The sequence below is a fragment of the Lactuca virosa genome, chromosome 3 (assembly GCF_052849685.1).
Source record: "Lactuca virosa cultivar CGN04683 chromosome 3, Lactuca_virosa_CGN04683_v6, whole genome shotgun sequence".
NCBI lineage: Eukaryota > Viridiplantae > Streptophyta > Magnoliopsida > Asterales > Asteraceae > Lactuca > Lactuca virosa.
The window spans coordinates 200,333,830-200,354,881 of record NC_136428.1 but is presented as its reverse complement, the minus strand read 5'-3'; the positions used below and the strand labels follow the sequence as shown (position 1 = coordinate 200,354,881).

General features: G+C 33.1%; 1 long non-coding RNA gene across 1 annotated transcript; it reads right to left on the bottom strand.

The window, feature by feature from the left end:
• Positions 1–6,263: 6,263 nt before the first annotated feature.
• Positions 6,264–10,746, bottom strand: LOC145162801 (uncharacterized). The gene is made up of 2 exons (XR_013739343.1): positions 10,499–10,746; positions 6,264–6,419 (listed from the first exon to the last, which is right to left on the bottom strand). It is a non-coding gene; the product is annotated as an uncharacterized LOC145162801 (long non-coding RNA).
• Between the last annotated feature and the right edge of the window lie 10,306 nt (positions 10,747–21,052).

Genomic DNA, 21,052 nt, shown 5'->3' with positions numbered 1-21,052 from the left:
CTTGATGCTTTAATACACCATGCATCTAGCAACAAAAGGCTACAAGTGTAAGAACATGGCTTTATGATTAAATAACTGCAAGCATGTTTTCTTTTCCCTTTATTGTCTCCTTGAATATTTTATAAAAAGAAGAAGCTAGTTTTTCTATAAAAACTCTTCTAATTTTTATAACTTATAAAACATATAAATCCATATAAGACAAAAAACCCTTTTGGTCCAAAAAGATGTACATGACATAATAAACCATACCTTACGATATATTATGATATATTTTGATACTTAACATTGAAAATTAATATTTCCATGAAATAAATAATTTCCAATTAATTACAAGATATATATTTATTTATCAAGAATCAAATTCTTATAAATAATATATTTTCATCAAGTTGTTGTTAGTGTGACCCTATAGGATCATATGTTATTAGCAATATCATTATATAATGATTCTTGGGCATACAAGATCTTTCAATCTCCCACTTTCACAAGACTCATCATAGATTGATATAGACAGTGGTGAACTTCTAGCAAAATTTCACTGCCCCCAATTACACATAACAAAGAATGTCATTCATCAACATCCAATTCCCAAAAGCCTCAAGCTTCAATTGATGTATTAAGGTAAGTTTATCAGTTATCCCTTTGTTACAGACATCCTGTTGAACATGAGACTTGGATCGCAATCAATCTCATTTAGTGTTCAACGTTTGGTAACGCGCGTTAGATGTCTAACTCTCAACACATAAGAGGAACAAATCCCATATTAACTACATAAGCCTCTTGCATAGTTCACACCATACCTAAAAACGGCTTTTATAACTGGCGGTTAAGGATCAGCATTTGACCATATCAAAGCACAAAAAATCTATACTTAAGTCCCATTATGTATCTGATGTGTTAAGGATACAAAGATAGTACCTTTTAATCAAGTATCACTCATAACTGTCATCTATGAGTTGATCTTGATGTGGATCCGTTCAAAACTATTTCTCTAACAAGTACCTATGAAACTTGGTTACAACAACTTGCCTACTTTCATCTGGTGAGAGTCAACCAATCCAATTCATATTAGTCTTACTTCATAGTTGCTCCCACAATCATGACCGACTATGAAATTTTAGAATAATAAGATTATTTATGGATTAAACATGTTAATATAGAACACAACAAGTATTGAAGTAATGATCATATCCCAATATATCATAAACAATATAATACTTGTTGTCTTAATGTTCCAATATCCAAATACTAAATTCAAATTAAATCCCAGTTCTAGAATAATGAAGTCCTATAGCCGAAGTGTGACCATTAATACTTAGCTTAAAAGAAAGGACTTTATTAATGGGTCTGACTAAATTTAATTTGTGTGAATTTTGCGAATACTATAATCTCCATATTTGACTTTACTCTAAGTATAGTTAAATATCTTGGAGAATATGATTGGTGCTCTGATGTGACATAGAGTTTCTTAGCTTGATTAAGTGAACTCTCGAAGTCACAAAGATTTCTATGTGATCCTTGAATGGCAGACATCAACATAGTTTTTCAATGAACTCATTCATCCAATCATATTTGACATCAAATTTAAAAGTTGTGTATTCTTATTTTGTAGTAGATTGTGTCATTATGTTTTGCTTGGACCTTATTCCAACTAAACTTGCTCTTAATTCCACAATGAATTCATAATCCAATTATAATTCATAGTTATCTATATTTATTTAGAATACAAAATCATATGTAGCTCTTTACATTAAGATTTTATTCTAAACTAATTATCTCATCTACATTTTCTTAGCTCTTCTTAAGTACTCTTAGAATGTTTTCACAGTCATCTAGTGACTTAACCATGTATTCAACTTTGTATCTCATGATATGACATAAATGACAGATTCATTTTGCCAGGAAAACAAAATATAAATCATTTCATCTAGCTCAAACCTATGTGCTAGGTCCTTTGAGATAGACTCAAAAAGGTGCCATGTAACAATGCACATAATCATCCAAAGCAATCTTGTATCTTGACCTCATTCAAGATATTGTTAACTCATGCAAAAGAGTTTAAAACTTTCAACATTCATATTTATCTATTTCTATAGATTTTACATTCCAAGAATGTATCTTGTCATTCCCAAGTCTTTAATTTTAGAAATACTTTCTGAGTCAAAGTGAAAACGACCTTGCATAGTCGGGATGTTATTTCAAATGATTAAATATGTCTCATTCATACAAGATTAGGAATATCACTATCCTCCCACTAGTTCTTAGTAAACACACATGTTCTTTTTATTTTGATATAAAAGCATACCTTGTATCTTTATATTAAAATGACTATTCCAACATTGAGAGGTTTGCTTTATATCGACAAGTGGATCTTAAGCCTTACACATTTGGTATAACATGGATTAAGAAAACCTCCACGCTAAGCTATATAGATATCTTCTAGTAGATGTCTATTAAGAAAAGCGGTCTTAATTGAAATCTATTTGCTATATCTCATATTAAGAATATGAAGTTATAGTAAATAATATCCTTGTTGATCTAATCATAGCTACTTGTGAAAATGTTTGATCATAGTGAATGTCATGAGTATGATAAGGACCATAGTCAATGACATGAGTATGAGAAATTCATTATATAACAAGTATTACTAAATGTGTGTGTGTGTGTGTATATATATATATATATATATATATATATATATATTCTTTCTAGAAGAATCTCTTACTCCTTCTAGCCTTGCTATAGAGAGGAAGATTAATCAAGCCCATACTGATTATTAAACATGGATTACATCTCAATGTTCATGACTCTAAGTCATTTGTCAGATCCAAGATATGATATAACATTTTGATAGTTGATGGTTTAACTAGAAACCATCAAGAACTCATCAATGAAAGATTCCACATTTCTCAAGTCATAGATGATTTCTTCCATTATTGTGAACAATTTGTGTTTATGAATAGCTATTATTCATGTATAACAATTTCTTGTTAAAACTAGCGCCAACAATTGTTACATCAGGCTATGGTTCTTGAACTACTTCAACTTCCATGTGCCTCCCACTTGCTTTGTTATTAGAAGCTTGCTTTATGCTAACTCAACTTTCAGAGGAATAAATGAACTTATTATTGGTGGGTTTGTATATAATAATCTAAATGCCTTTTTAGAATATTCTACAATTATGTAATTAGTTGGTGTTTGTATTCTGGATACAATTAATAGTGATTGAAGTATAATCCCAAAAAGGTTAAAAGGAGGACATTTCTACCGATTAGAACGTAAACTATATGAAGTAAAGTTTAATTCACCCTTTATCATCACGAAGGCTTTAGGTGGTATTACTGGTTTGTATCTTGTGCTTAATCATAGACATTCATTAGAAAGGAAGTCATACACCAAGGCGTATAGTTCCTCAATAATTATTTTCTCTACACTTTAGTGAAAATATTATTAGGAATCTTTTATATATAGATAAGATTCACATATGTCAAAGAAACTATATTATTTGCTTTCAAATATTCCTTTCTTGAAGTTAGAATACGTGATTTCATTTATACAATAAAAATAACAATGTCATGGATAATTTTGATTTAAAACAAGTTTAAGTCAAAAGTGCTTGTATATAGAACTTAATTTTATTTATAAATAGAAGTCAATCATTTCAGAATATGAGTATTATCGTTATGAAAAACGATTTAGTAAATAATCAAACATTTAAATAAATAACTGAGAAATAAATATTTAGACATGCTAAATTTAAAACATACATTGTTCCAAAACAAACATTGTTTATATTACAAGCAATTTATATTCTAAGCATAAATAATAAACTAAACTTCGAGAGTGTAGTTCCAACTTGCTTGTGCTCAGCTAGTTACTCTTCTGTAAATATCTGCAATCAAGTTACAAATATTATATTAACATTTAAATACTAAGTACTTAAATGTTATATGAAAAGTATGAGTTCCATCCAGTACATACCTGAAGTACTAGTCTCTTCCAGACTTTCTTTCTAGATGAGAGGAGCAGTTCCTCTACCAGTGTCCAGTTTCTTCACAAAAGAAACAAGATCCATCTATGTGGGCCTTATTGGATTTATTGGGCTTAAATATGTTTAGTCCATAAAACATGGGCCTTTTAGATCACCCAAGGTGACTCTTTTAGCCTTGCACTATTCCAACAAAATATCACTACATTTATTGGAATATTGCTTAACCTGTTATATTATCAGATATATATATATATATATATATATATATATATATATATATATATATATATATATATATATATATATATATAATCTAAAACTTCCTAGAAGTCATAAATAATTGTTCCTAGTATGATGTTAGAAGCATCACGAGCATCACTGTGATGCATTTACTAGGTATCATATTCAGGTCTATTGCTCAAAGCAATTTGTTTATGAATAAGACCTTTAAGTGTACACAATTTCACATCTCTCATGAGATTGTCTCTTAAGACATGAACTCATTCATTGAACTTGTATCTATTGAATGTTATTGTTTCATTAAGCCGTTTAAAAAAATGGCAATTCATGGTTACGAGAGTGGATTATATACCCACAAAATTTTAACAAAATTCATTTAGTATTTTTAATATTTAATCTTTAATAATTAATACCCTTTTAGTTTCTAAAAACATTAATTATCAAAGTCTAGGATCCAAGTTGCAAAACAAATAAATGGTTAGGTATCCTTTATCCCATCCATTTGAATTCAACCCGATAGATATCGATTATCAATTATACCTTACCATATAATTATCAGATTTATGGGATCACTAATAACAAATTTAATTAGATATGTTTGATCCCATATATGACTCGAAACTCTCTTGCTTTGGTATCCTTTATCACAAGAGATTTCCGATCAAATAATCCAATTTGAAAAACTTGTGTAATCGACTTATAACTTGGTTATAGAAATCGCGAAAACACCCCGTCCATCAAAAAATAACACTAAGTGGTTAGGTATCCTTTATCAACTAGTTCATACAAGAGACGTGCAAGTGTTCTTTAAAAAGGATTGCACACATTTGAGGTTTGTAAGGGGTCTTTCCTGTTTTTATAATTCTAGTTTAAAAAATATATTATATCATGGTTATTACATGCATTCGATAAACCATAGTATACTTTAAAAAATCTTATTTCATATAAAATCACATTTTTAACTATTTTCTATATATAAAACCCGATTTTATATGATTGATGCAATCAAAGTTTTAAATTAATAACTAGTATTAAGTTATATCGCTTGAGCGCTTTAGAACATTTGGAAACGTTTTAATAGAACTTTCTTTTATAAAATAAGGTTTGAAGTTTGATAAGTTTATAAATCTCAATTTTAAACTTATATAATTTTAATCACGAAATTTTACCGGTTACTAGTTTAACGATAAAGCTTGCTTTATTTTTAAAACTCTTTTTAACATCTTATGTTAAAATATAAATTTCATTAAAACCAAACTCCTTATGATGTTTATTTATGTTCAAAATATTATTTATCATTTGAAAACTAGTTTATCAACCATAAAATAATAATAACTTAAATATAAAACAACACAAGCAGGCATAACAATTATAACATATGTGTATAAACCAAGCCATAAAGTAGTAATAGTTTTGTGAGCCATCACAAAGTTATCAAGTACATTCCTAAAGGGACATAAGGGACCTTTATATTGTAAAGTCTTCATGTGCTCCCACTTGCTTCAACACCTTCTAACAAGTTTATAAAACTAATTTTAATAAAGTTTGAGAAACTTTAATAAAATCAAGTTTATAAACTTTTGTTCTTCAAAATGGCCACCATCTTCATTCTTGTTACATTTTTATAAAAATAAACTATTTATAAAACTAATCTATTACTTACAAAAATTAACAAAAGAAAACTATCTATTTAATTATTACATACCATATGAATAAATAAATAATTACAACCACTTTAAATAAATCAACACATGCAACAACACAAAGGTCCATGGCAAGTTTATGCACATCATACACATTTATATACTCAAAATTATATAAAACAACTCTTTGCTTTTCCATGACAAATTTTATGACCAAAAAGATGAATGTAAACTTTTGGTCAAAAATAACAATTATAAACATTTTCAAGTTGTCACAGAAAATATGTATGAATTTTTCTTGCAAAGAGAATGTCACACCCCCAAACTAGAACGGATGAAACGTCTGGGGGTGGATGACTTTCATGTACAATATCATAACAATTGAATGGTAGCGATCAAAGCATTACAACCATTGTATTGAATATTTAATAAGTTTACATTGTACTCAAAAACATTGTCTACTTGACATCAAATGCATATAAATAACGTGATGCGACGACGCTCCATCCATCAAAAACTCTTGTGATTACCTGTTTACTGGTTTCCTGAGAATACAAGTGATTTTGAAAAGTGTCAACAATTAAGTTGGTGAGTTCATAAGTGTTTTGTATGAGAAGGATTTGTAACTGTTTCGTGTAAAATGATAGTGTATACTTCCAGAAAATCCAATTTTTTCTTTAAAAACGAGTTGTAAGTCTTAAAACCAATACTAAAAATGTAAGTAATGTCGTACTGGAAAATAGTGTTATGAAGTTTTATCTTTATATAAAACTACTTGAATGTATGTTAACCCCGTAAAATAAATGTTTTGTTAATACCCCATGTGAGTTATCATAACCATGCTAATGACTAGTTGGCCTGCTACGACGTTCTTCAGGCGTCAGAATGTTATGATATTTGTCACCCTACGACTGGCCGATCTAACTGTAGCTAACAAATAAGGTACGGGGTTGTCAATCCCATATAGATCTATACACAAGTGTCACGCTCTCCCAACAAGAGACTCTGGTTATAATTTCAGGACTTAGTGTGTACTCTGGTAGGTACGGTGAAGCCAAATGTCTCACAAAATTGTATCAACCGGTTTACGTGAACTGACAATCCCTTTTCTTGTAAATGAATGCATTACTCTTCCATAGTGTGCAAATAATTATACTTTTACATAATTATATGTTTCTTCCATAATGATAGTGTAGTGATTGTGACTCCCAAACTATACCAATTATAGTTTATTATGTTTGTTTGTTAAGACTATTTATATAATCATTTATATAAATACATAGTAGTTATCTTGTCTAGTTTCAAAATGTATGGTTAAAACATCATATTTTTGGGTTGTATCCCTCAAAATGGTGAAATAACTAGAATGTAACCCTTTAGTTAGAAAAACTATAGTTTAGTAAAAAGCTCCAAAAACCTTGTAGTTTTGTAATCATAATTTTTCATTATGATTATATAACATAGTTTATATCTTGTGTTTGTTAGTTTTGCATCTCAAAACTATTATATCACAAATAATTGTCCAAAAGCTAGTGATAGTCATATTTCATGCAAATAATGTTTTATATTTAACATAGAGATGAAACATGCAAGTATTTGTATGATAAACCAATTTTACTTGTATCCCCCCCTAAAACATGAAAATCTCGAAAATGTGGGGGTATGAACTCACCTTGAGTGTGTTTGTGGTTGAAATAAGAGATGATTGTGAAGATCTTCAAGCTTACTAACATTGAAGTGTATAAAAACACTAGATAATCAAGAAATACTTACCAAAATTCTAGGAATCAACTTGGAGAATTTGAACTTGGAAGATTTGGACTTGATTCTTGAGAGAGTTTAGAGTAAACAGAAGGAAAATATGGAAATGGTGGGGGGTTTGTGGGGTGATTTCGACCCAAGTTAAAGAGGGAAAGGTGATGGGATATTTTCTTTGTTATCTGTTGGGCTATTGCATTGATATACATTGGGTATTATTCTGTATTGGAAAAGATGAAACTTCAAGTCACAAAGTCAACCCTTCCTTATCTTCTTTCCCACCGAAATCCCTCCTAAAACCCACCGAAATCACATGTGATTTCGGCCTAGGTATGAATTTGGCCTAGTGAGGATTTCGGTCTAACATGATTTTGGTTTGGTACCACCCACTAAAGGGTGATTTTGGTTTGGCATGGGATTTCAGTCCTTAGCATGTGATTTCGGTTCTTCACAACCGAAATCTCAATGTTTTTGGGTCTCAAAACCGAAAACTCTAAAGCAAGGCATAAGTTCATGCTTTATGTCATAACTATTTGACTTATATTTGAATTGCTTGACTTTTGTTGACCCGAAATAGTCGGTTGTCACAGAGAAAACCATCGATCTTTTCCAAAAACAAAGATTTCATCAACTTAACAAAGAATCTAACTAATCTTGCAAAAATGGCTCTGCTACCAATTGTTGGGTATTTTATTCAAAAATTTGGTTTCACACACGGTAAAAATGGCAAGGAAAGCTTTAAAATTGTTGAATAAAACTAAAACTATTTTACCCACCACAGATCATTTTGCAAGAGTTACAAAGATTAAAACAGCCATAGAAAGAAAAGTGTTACAACCGTTGAAGACTTTGATTTTCATGGGAGATTGGAAGTTGATGAAGTATGACATGAAAATTCAAGGTAGAATTTCTCTAGAGATATCCACCAACAATAAATCAACTTGATAAGATCCTAGTCTTCTTCTTGTAATAAAAGAATCTCTTAAGCTCTTAAGACAAAGAAACTAGTTTGTCTTCAAAGAGAGTATTCAAGTATCATTTTCATCTTTATGTTCTTATAACTTTAAGAGACAAAAAACTAGAGAAAATATGGAGATAGGAAGCACAAAATTCCGTGGCTTTTAGCTAGTAAAAGAAGAAATACATGCAATCCTTTTAATCATCTTAATCCAAGTCCTTACCCATTGAGTCTTGATGATTTAATACACCATGCATCTAGCAACAAAAGGCTACAAGTGTAAGAACATGGCTTTATGATTAAATAAATGCAAGCATGTCTTCTTTTCCCTTTATTGTCTCCTTGAATATTTTATAAAAAGAAGAAGCTAGTTTTTCTATAAAAACTCTTCTGATATTTTAAACTTATAAAACATATAAATCCATATAAGACAAAAACCCTTTTTGGTCCAAAAAGATGTACATGACATAATAAATCATACCTTCTGATATATTTTGATACTTAACATTGAAAAATACTATTTCCATGAAATAAATAATTTCCAAATAATTACAAGATATATATTTATTTATCAAGAATCAAATTCTTATAAATAATATATTTTCATCAAGTTGTTGTTAGTGTGACCCTATAGGATCATATGTTATTAACAATATCATTATATAATGACTATTGGGCATACAAGATCTTTCAATAATATATATATATATATATATATATATATATATATATATATATATATATATATATATATATTATCTGCAATACACGCCCCTAATCAAGATGGCTTTTTCCACAATTAATAATGTGGTTGGAGAAACTCTTAGCCGAAAACAATTTTTATCTTGACAATGGTATTTGAAAGGGTGTTATTATACGTACCTCTCACTCATATAAATAGTCAAATTATGGGATACACAAACACTATTACACTCATATAGGGGTACACAAAGAAATTTGGGGTACATATAGAATTTCGTATTTGAAATTTACTTATCGAACCTTCGTAGTTTTTAATTTAATTACCAAAACTGTGTGATTTACTTTATAATGGGTTTCAAATATTTTTTCTTAATCTTTTACTTTAAAATATTCATATCACAGGATTCGAAATATTAGATTTTAATTGAAATATATATTTGTCTAAAATTATATTTTCTTCAAAAATATTTATTTTCTTTATTTTAGAAAATTTGTATTCCAAACAAGATGTAGAAAGTCTATACCCTTTGCATCCATATTTATTGTCTATTTTGACATTTGAAGTCTTTATTCTTCAACTTCGATCCTAAATATTTTTATTTGTTTTATAAATTACTTGATTACTTGATGAAACTTATAACAATGAAAATACATTTAAAACACAATCCATTCATAATTTTGCATCAAGTGTTATATATCAAACAAAAAAAATATTTAAGGTAAAAATTGAAAAATAAAAAATTCAAAAGTCAAAAATGGACAATAAATATGGGACGGATGTAGTACTTCGCAAAAAAATGACTTCCACTAACTGAATTGTTTGCAAACAACTAGACCTGTCACAAGTCACTATTCTTTTTTATATAATTATATATGTGAGTAGACCATATTGCAAAGAGTAATAACTTACTTTTTCTAATTTTCTATTTTAATATTTGTTTGTATAAAAACAACATTTACAGTGTTTAAAGACATACTAATAATACAAAATGACATAAGACGACATAAAAACTAATAGTTACAAGTAAATAAAAAATTATACTTTTATAAATATTACAAAATCAAATGTGTTTAATATAAATCGAGTAAATGTAGCCTAAAGTTAAAAAAAACTTCAAAATTATATATATAAAGTGGATAAATTTAAAAAAGTACCAAAAAATAAAGAAATTCTACTGGAATAAACACAATTATGGATCAACAAACCTTCTACGTGATCTCGAAGTACATGTATTCTGATAATGACACCAGGTTGCCTAAAATTCCACAAATATTGTTTTTTTTCTCCTTTTTCAACATCTATTCCATTCCATAGTCTTGTCGAGCAGGGACAACCTTTCTTATTTCTTTCTAACTCTGAATTTGGAAGCATTCATTGAGTAGTTTTCCCCGACCAATATGATTTTATGAGGAACTAGGGAAAACTCGGATGCCCAAGTTGTTGAATACTCCACAATTGAATAATATTATTGAATATATTGACTACTATATAAAGAAAGATAGGCACACACACTCAAGACATGAGAACAATGTTATTTTTATGCCTCCCACTTTCCACATGCTCAAACGTTTTTCTCCAAATCAACTACTTGCACATATTTTCCTTTCTGAGTAACCACCTACAAAATTCCTTTCTCTTGGTTAAATGATTTCAAGTTGTGTGTAGTAGCTTTTGACATTGGTGTTGCTTGTTCTGCAAGCACATGGGGGTAAACATATCTCCATTATCTTGAGCAGTTGATCCCTAAAGACGCCCTCCATTAAAGTAGCGAACCAATCTATATAATGTAAGTTGGACACATGCAATGATTGGTAAAAAATGAGCACCTTTAAGCACATTGTTGAAAATCTCTAACATATTTGTAGTGAGAAACCCATAATAGTTTCCACAATAATGTGCAAGTGTCCATCTACAAAATGAGTACCCCTCATGCCACTGATGATCTTGTATATTTAGATTTTCCAATTTCTTTCATAATGGAGTTGAACTTACGAACTTGGTTTTGACTCCCAACACGGTAAGCTAAACTTTTAAGTGTGACTTATGAAACTTGTCATGGAAGTTGTTGACGAAATGCCGCAAACAACACATGTAAAAATATTTTCAAATGTCATTTATAAATTAATCCTACCATAAAAGTGGTTAACAAAATAAAATAAATATTACATGTGAAAACTATATGGCTCCAACCAGAGAGATTCTTGATCATTAACAACCTTTAGTATTCCATTATGACGATCATATATTAAACAAATGCCCTATCGTTCTTTTACCACATGCTTCTTGACACGATTAAGAAACCAATGCCAACTACTATAAAAAATTGTCAACAACAAATGCTAGAGGATTTTTTTATTTTTACCATCAACTCCCCTTGCAATCATCATTTTGCCCTTGAACTTGCCATATAAATGTGTATTGTCAATGCTAATAATAGGTCGACAATGCTCAAATCCATTGATAAATGGAGAAAAAGCCTAAAAACGCATATGAACTCCACCTGATCCACATTAAGTGATCTTGCATTGCACCATTCAACTATAGTCCCAAGATTAAAATATTGGAGTGCAGTAAGAAATTTTGGTAAAATAATATAGGATTCCCCCCAATTTCCACATATACATTCAATCACCTTCTTCTTTCATAGACAAACCTTCTTGTATGAAGGAGTGTAGCCTAATTTGTCGATTATTTCAGCTCTCAAAGTAGGAACACTAATAGATGGTTGTTCCTTGATAATGTGCTATGTTTCTTGAGCTATCAAGCTTGCATCTAGATTTAGGTGGTCTTGAGTAATCCTATTTTGAAAACAAGTTTGTGGACCTGTGTATCGTGTTATCTCAAAATACCAACTGAGTTGACGTTACATGCACATAATTGCCACTTACAACCAGCTTGTACACATAACTTGTATCTTATATTGCATATAATTGCACATGTTTTTACAACCTAATATTGTCGATGCTTCCTAATTGTGTAGACCTTAATGGCTATGATAAGTTCTTACTTATTTTTAAAAGAGTTTTCTATTAACTCTTGAGTTAAACCATTTGTACTTTCAGAGCGTGACATCATCCAATTGTCAAAATTAGCCACATCTATTCCTTCTAAACGTGTAAAACTAGTTGGTACATTAATGTCATCTCCATCTATAGTTGCATCTCCTTCATTATCATTTTCATAATAATTTAAATCTTATTGACCAATTTCATCTTATTCATTATCCATGTCTAATCCACTATCCATTCCACTTTTCACAACGACTAAACTAGGTACTTATGTCAAAGTCCTCATTTTGAATCAAGTCTTACACGACATCAATATTAATTATATCCGATGTTAAAGTTGTGTTGCTTTATTGTTCTATTGAAACCGTTTCTCAAGTTTATATAAAAAAATCAAAAAAATATATAAGTAAAACTTAACGTTGTGTTGGTGGAAGCAATAAAAAATAATTATGATGAAATCAAGTATAAAGATGGAACAATGATAATCAAAATCTATTCCTTATTTTTATGTATGAATGTATAGAAATAATGAGATACCAAAAAATAAATAACTCAAAAATTTATATCTTTGTGTAAGTGAAAGCAATAACAAATAAATATGAAGAAATCAACTATACATATGGAAAAAAGATAATCAAAATCTAGCGAAAATATGTGAAATGACCGAAAGGGGGGGGGGTGTTTAAAAAAATGACCAAGAAAATGAAACTTTTAGAAAATGACCAAGATTTCCGCAGAAAGGGTCTCAACGGAACTCGTTAGCCTCTAGGGAAGAGGAAAAACTCTGAGGAAATGATGTGGTAGGGGTAAATTTGTCAAAACACAAAAAATAAGCAAATTGATAGTGTATGCGGATTCGAAGAGGGAGTGCTGCGGAAGAAACGAGGTTCACTGCGGAACAAGGGAAACGAAGGAAGAAATGAGGCATAAATCGATTGAAATTAATCGAAACGAAAGCTGGAAATCGGTCAACAAGGTGAGGTGAGTGCGGAAACAACATCAACTAATCGAAGATGTGTTATCAGATGGCTATGAAACTCATGTAAGTTCATCATCTTCCTTTGAAATGCTATGAAACCGTAGATTATAAATTGTCTTAGAAATGTAGTTTTATAGTTTAAATTGTTATATTGAGTCAATGATACGTGCGAAATGGTGATACCTCGTTAAATTAAGAAGAAAACCATTACAAAAATCGTTTTAGGCCATGGTGAAGCGAAGAACAATTCCTCAGAGGCATGTGCTTGAAGAACAGATCCGAAAAGGGCTGCTCAATGGATCCTCTTAGCCCTCTACAAAAATGTTGATTTTGTAAAAGAAATGCAGTTTAAGAGTGGAAATTTGTTTTTTTAATTGTAGATCAAAGTGCTTTAATTTTTACATATATTGTGATATTTGTTTCGGATTGGTAGTGAGTATATACTTGTGATAGTGTAAATATTTCAATATATATATATATATATATATATATATATATATATATATATATATATATATATATATATATATATATATATATATACACTATCACAAGTATATACTCACTACCAATCCGAAACAAATATCACAATATATGTAAAAATTAAAGCACTTTGATCTACAATTAAAAAAACAAATTTCCACTCTTAAACTGCATTTCTTTTACAAAATCAACATTTTTGTAGAGGGCTAAGAGGATCCATTGAGCAGCCCTTTTCGGATCTGTTCTTCAAGCACATGCCTCTGAGGAATTGTTCTTCGCTTAACCATGGCCTAAAACGATTTTTGTAATGGTTTTCTTCTTAATTTAACGAGGTATCACCATTTCGCACGTATCATTGACTCAATATAACAATTTAAACTATAAAACTACATTTCTAAGACAATTTATAATCTACGATTTCATAGCATTTCAAAGGAAGATGATGAACTTACATGAGTTTCATAGCCATCTAATAACACATCTTCGATTAGTTGATGTTGTTTCCGCACTCACCTCACATTGTTGACCGATTTCCAGCTTTCGTTCCGATTAATTTCAATCGATTTCTGCCTCATTTCTTCCTTCGTTTCCCTTGTTCCGCAGCGAACCTCGTTTCTTCCGCAGCACTCCCTCTTCGAATCCGCATACACTATCAATTTGCTTATTTTTTGTGTTTTGACAAATTTACCCCTACCACATCATTTCCTCAGAGTTTTTCCTCTTCCCTAGAGGCTAACGAGTTCCGTTGAGACCCTTTCTGCGGAAATCTTGGTCATTTTCTAAAAGTTTCATTTTCTTGGTCATTTTTTTAAACACCCCCCCCTTTCGGTCATTTCACATATTTTCGCTAGATTTTGATTATCTTTTTTCCATATGTATAGTTGATTTCTTCATATTTATTTGTTATTGCTTTCACTTACACAAAGATATAAAATTTTGAGTTATTTATTTTTTGGTATCTCACTATTTCTATACATTCATACATAAAAATAAGGAATAGATTTTGATTATCATTGTTCCATCTTTATACTTGATTTCATCATAATTATTTTTTATTGCTTCCACCAACACAACGTTAAGTTTTACTTATATATTTTTTTGATTTTTTATATAAACTTGAGAAACGGTTTCAATAGAACAATAAAGCAACACAACTTTAACATCAGATATAATTAATATTGATGTCGTGTAAGACTTGATTCAAAATGAGGACTTTGACATAAGTACCTAGTTTAGTCGTTGTGAAAAGTGGAATGGATAATGGATTAGACATGGATAATGAAGAAGATGAAATTGGTCAATAATATGTCACACCCCCGAACCAGGATGGCAGAAACGTCCGGGGGCGGATGACGTCATTGTACAATATCATAACAATTGAATATGAATGAAACATAGCATTCCAAGCGACAATCATTGAAAATACACACTTACATAGTTTACATTTTGTACTTGTTCATCAGTTACACAAAAGTGATAAGAAGTAAAATTTGATAAAGTCGCACCACTTGATCTCACAGCAGAGCTGATTACCTGTTACTGGTTCCCTGAGAATACAAATTGTTTTGAAAAGCGTCAACTAAAAAGTTGGTGAGTTCATAAACATTTTTGTATAAAAATGGTTTTGCACATGTTTAGAATAGTTCTCGTAGTACTTTCAGAAAATCCGATATTTTCTATGAAAATGATTTGTAAGTCTCGTTCCAAAACTGTGAATATATGCATGCATGTCCTTTGTTATCTTTTGTTTGTAAAAGTAAAGCGAACGTTCCCAGGAAATCCAATATTTTCTGATGTAAGAAAAACTGTAGTATTAAACCCTAAGACCGGAAGTGTAAGAGACTGAATACTTGAAAAATGATTTGCAGTGTTATAGTTTAATAAAACCGATGAAGTGTAAGCTTCCCGTAAACCAAAATCATATTGTCATTCCCTATGTGAGTCGCTATAACCATGTTTGATACGACTAAAATGCATGTCATGACGTTCTTCAGGCGTCGGTTTGGGTAAGATATTTGTCACCCTAGACTGGCCCAGTCTAGCTGTAGCGAACAACTCAGGTGTGGGGGTGTCAACCCCGTATAGATCTATACACAATTACCTCGCTCTCCCTCCGGGAGACTCTGGTTATAACTACAGGACTTACGGTGTACGCTAGGTAGGTACGGCGAAGGAAAGTCTCACAAGAGCCTTAGCAAATTTACGTGAACTATGACTCCCTTTTACTTGCAAAATAAGATAATTATGCCTTTAAATAGTTATGTGTACCTTTGAAAAGTGTGGTTTGTGACCTCCAAACTATACCGATTATAGTTTATTATTTTTGTTTGTCAAGACAATTTATATAATCATATATATAAATACATATAAGTTAACATGTCTAGATGTTTTACAAGAATATATCATATAAACTTACATCTAACACAAGTATAAGAACTTTTAGTATGATAAAGACAATTTCTAGTTTTTGACTTTTCTGTCCATGTTTTTAGAAAAATTATAGAAAAATCATCGTAAGTCGAAATTTGGATCCGTAAATTCTGAGAGTTTAGAAAATGAGTCTACTTTGTTCATAATTTATTATAATTTTTAGTGGTCTCAAACCAGTTTGAAAATGTTCATCTTCACAGACTGGTCTGAAATCATTTCTGAAATGATAGGCAAGTTTGTAAAAATCGGAAAAAATTGTAAAAAAATTGTATGAACACGTGCGAGTAGTCTTTAGAAAGGTATAAACCTGCAATATTTGCATATTGAACAATTTTGAAAAATATTAAGTTTAAGATGGTCAAAACAGTCTGTGAATAAAACACAACTTTTCTGTTGAAAGCTGATGTTTAAGTTTAGATTGTGTTTTGGTGTTGTAACTTGTATTCCCCCCTAAAACTTGAAGAAAACATGAAAATGTAGGGGTATGAACTCACCTTGAAGATTTCGAGTGGTAGAAGAAAGGAAAGTGAAGAGATTTTGAGCCTAGCCTTGCACCTCTTGAAGATGTTCTTGAAATTTCAAGTGGTTCTAAGCACTTAACACACAACAAAAGTGTGTAAACAAGAATTTGGTATCATAAAAATGTTTGGAATTACAAGGGCTACATGAAGTTCTTACCAAATGACTAAGATTTTACTTGAAGTGAACTCCTTCCTTGAAGATGGACTCGAAAATTTTGAGGGAAAGGATGAGAGAACTTGAGAGAGTTTGGAGTGGGATGACTTGCAATTGAGTGTAGTGTGTGTGTGGTGGGGGTTTCGGCCGATTATAAGAGAGGGGGGGGGGTTGACTTTGTTGATTGGATGCTTGAGGTGATACTTGCTTAGAAGTATGGAGGTTAATAGCCTAGTTGCATGTTGAACAAAAATGAGGTGGCAACTCATTTTTCCATTCCCTTTTTCCTTTTTTTTTCTTAAGCCTTAACCGAAAATGTGAAGGGTTTTCGGTTCAATGGAAGGACCAAAAGAAGTTTTCGGCCCAATAAGGCCCAATGAGAGGTTTTCGGCCCAATAAGGTGTTGGGTCGAGAATTCTTGGACCAAGGCCCAAAATTGATTGGGCTTAGCTATTGGATCGAGTTTTTGGGCTTGCATGAGGCTATTTTGACTTGAATAACAATGTATGCATATATGAATTCAAATAACATTGTAGTTTGAATAAGATGCAACAAGGTTACATAGAGGAATTTGTTGTGAACAAGCTTGTGAGAACAAGATCGATGCGTAGGGACAAGGTTTGAAAACTCAAACCTTGAGTGAATGCTTAAGATCAATGTCTGCTTGCTAATGAAGGTTCAAGTCAAGTCTGGAAAGACCAGTCAAGTCTTTGATATTGTATTCAGCAAATGATCAAGTCATTTAATAAGCAATGAGAATAACTGATCAAAATAAAGATAATAAATGGAGAACCAGAAGAATGTTTGAAGTAAACTTTTAACGAGAATAACAAAAGTGATTGAAAGATTCGTAGTTGACTTGTATTGAATGCTCCTATATATAGGAGTGAAAGTTACAGCGAATTAACCCAAGTGTTTACATAGGACCGGACAAAAGAGATCAGTATGATATTCTGATTGTCCAAATATAACTATAGACTAAATCCTATGAAACGTTACATCAAATACAAGACAGAAGTAATATATGCACAAAAGACAAAACATTGATGTTCCGTATCAGCATGCATTCCGGACATGAGGGTCAGCTCCAGAATGCCTTCATTCTTCTCATCTTCTTCTTACTTGGTCCGGACAGGTTCCGGACCACTCTCTGCTTCGGAATGTACACTCTTCGGAATAGGGACTTATGATTGCTAGAGGTTCACTTTCAGGTTCTAACAATCTCCCCCTAAGTGAACTTAGCAATCCAGCAAGCTTAGTTCATTTCTTCCTTTATGAAGGTGTAGGCTCTGAGCAACCATTCCTGCACCGCAATATACCATGCCAATTTACTTACAAACTTTGCGTTGACCTTTTCCGGAGCATCAGACTTGGATGCCAGGGATATGAACTTCTTCAGAGCTTTGGTCGGAACTAGGTGTTTATCAAGGACTCAGAAGAAGTCCTACTTGTTAGTTCTTCTTGTGGTGTAGACAAAACCTAGAACCGGTTCTTCAATCGGACCATCTGCAAGAATTTCAGCTTCCGGAAGAACGAAGTCGATTTTGGCAACAAATTGTTCTGTTCCATAAAGGTGTGCAAACTCGTAGTCACATCGGCTGAACTCAGCAACATAATCTTTTAGAAAGATGAGAGTTGTGTGGTAAGCACCCATACTGATGTCATCCTTTTGATTTTCTCTGAAGTAAGAAGCTAAGGTGAGGATGTCGTTCGGATTCATTGAGGGAAAATCCGCATCAGTAACGGTCCGGGGAGTTGGCTTGTTGCGGAGGAGGTGGAAACGGAATAAGGGACAGTTCAGCTCAAATTTCACCAATATTTTTCTTCCCAAGCCTTGAACTTTGGTGATCCTCTTCCTTGTCCACACTTCCTTTAAGGGTTGAGCGTTCTTAGCATAGAAGGTCTTGAGCCTTTCTCGCTCTGTCCGGATGATTACTTCCGGATCGTCTGATGGATGAAGAGGGGCAAATTTGGTGTAGAATTTGCTGTAAGGAGAGAGAGGAAGATCCAGCTGATCGGAGTCATTGGTGGGAAGTGCGTAGTAGAGGCACGAAACAATTTCCTGAGCCTGAGGAATGCCTTCACGACAAAGAGGGGAAATGCCATGTATCGGATCAGGATTGTCTTTTAGGGCCTGGATCCGGATGCTGTCCTCTAATGCCGGATTAATTTCCTCCTGAGACCATCCATGTTTGTGCTTGAGAGGAGGTCCGGAGTGAAGGATTTGTTGTTCGGCAGTCATTGGTTTCTTTCCTTTATCTCTTTGGAGTGCATCTATAACCATCTTCATATTCTCATCGATCGTGAATTCTGGAGAGGGAGTTGGAAGAGGTTCTTCCGGAATTTCATCAGGGGTCCGGAGAGGAGAACCCTGGTCGATTGGAGCAATTTTTGGTTCTGGAATGGGAGGCTGAACTGAAGGAGTGGCTCGGAAGGCTTGACCGGTCAAGAATGATTTTGCCTTAGCCATTTTAACATCCATGTGAAAAGCGTCCGGAAGAGAGGATGGCCAAGAGACTGCGGACCAAATCCTCTTTTGTTCTTCAGTCATTTCCATCGGAATGGTCAGCTTTGGAGCTTGAAGACCAAGAACTCCTTTGGGAGTTTCATCCGGAACATATACATCTTCATCTTCACTTCCTTCTCCTTCAGTGATCTCTAGAGTTCCGGAGATGATATGAACGTCTTCTTCTTCGGAATCCAGATCTTCATCCCGGAGTACAAATTCTGAGGCGGGTTTCCATTGTCTACTTGGGCCTTCTCCCCCTCTTGCATCGGTGAATTTTAGAACCGGTGCAAGCAGCAAAGTCTCCTTGAAATCATCGAATTTGGAGAAGACTTTCTGAAGGCCCGTGGAGAGTTGAAGACTGAGAGTATCGTAGGCTTCGACCGTGGGGGCTTGATCAGAGAGGTGCTTAAACATGTTGCTGAGGATGGCAATCATCTCATCAAACTTCTGGTTCGGAACATCAACAATATTCCAAGTTGAGCGAAGAAGTTTAATAAGGACTTGTTGGATGATCATGTTCATTTCATCCTTTTTCCGGATCTCCTTCTCCAACCTTTAAATCTGTTTCTCATGACGAATGTGGGTCTGCTTAATTAGGTCGTTGGTAGCAGACACCAGATCGTCATGGACCTTGAGCATAGAAGTGATGGTGTTAAGATAATTATCCACCAAAGCGTCATACTTAGAGTCAATTTCCTCTATTGTGTGCTTGAGCCGGATGAAGATCAACTGATCAAGTTGGGCTTCTATTTCAGCAACAGATGGTCCGGACAGCTGGGATAGTGACTGGAGAATGGCATCAAGTTTGGAATCAAGTCCGGAGACTTTTTGATCCAATTTGGTGTTAAGCTCTGTTACGGATGTCTCCACAGATTATACTTTCTTCATGGTGTCAGAGACATTGGTTCGGATCTCGAGAAGAGCAAAGGGGTCAACATAGTCACCAGCTGATGATTCCGAATCGGAACCTGAGTGTTGCGGAGGAGGTTGATGTAAGAAAGGATTTGTAGAGGGACCCGGTTTGGTTGCATCATCATCTTCTTGAAGTTTGGACTTTGAACCTCCGTTCGGAGTGGTAGAGGATGAGGATCCGAAGTCATAAGCAGACTTGGATACGGATGCCTTGGATTGGTAGTGAACTAAAGTCATGAGATGTGCGTCCGGAATGGTTTTTGCCTCTTCTTCCAGCATGATTTTTTCAGAGATCTCTTCTTCCGGATCGGTATGGAAGATGCTTTGATGAGTTTTCCTGGGAGGCAGTTTCGAAGTGAGCTCATTTATAGCATCGACGTCAGTGGGAGGAACATAGGGCAAGTTGCTTTGGATGGCCCTGTTCCTCATGGAGATAAGAGTGGACTCCACTTGAGCTCTGGTGAGATCCGGACATTTAGATGCAGCCCTGTTGACAAATTCTTCCCATTGTGGATTATTAACACCTGGTCGTCCTGTACGCCTTCCGGGTATCAGACCAGTCGAGGCTTCCGGAGAAGGAGGGACTACTCCAGCTCCGGAAAGCGTAGGGTCCGGAATAGTGGTTCCGGAGTGTGTGCGTGTAGAAGAAATAATAGGATCATCAAAGGTGATTCGTGGATGTGTTCCAGGGGACTGCAAGGAACTATGATCAACACCGAGATCACCTTTTTGGGAAGGTGAGGGTGGATTATATGGAGACTCC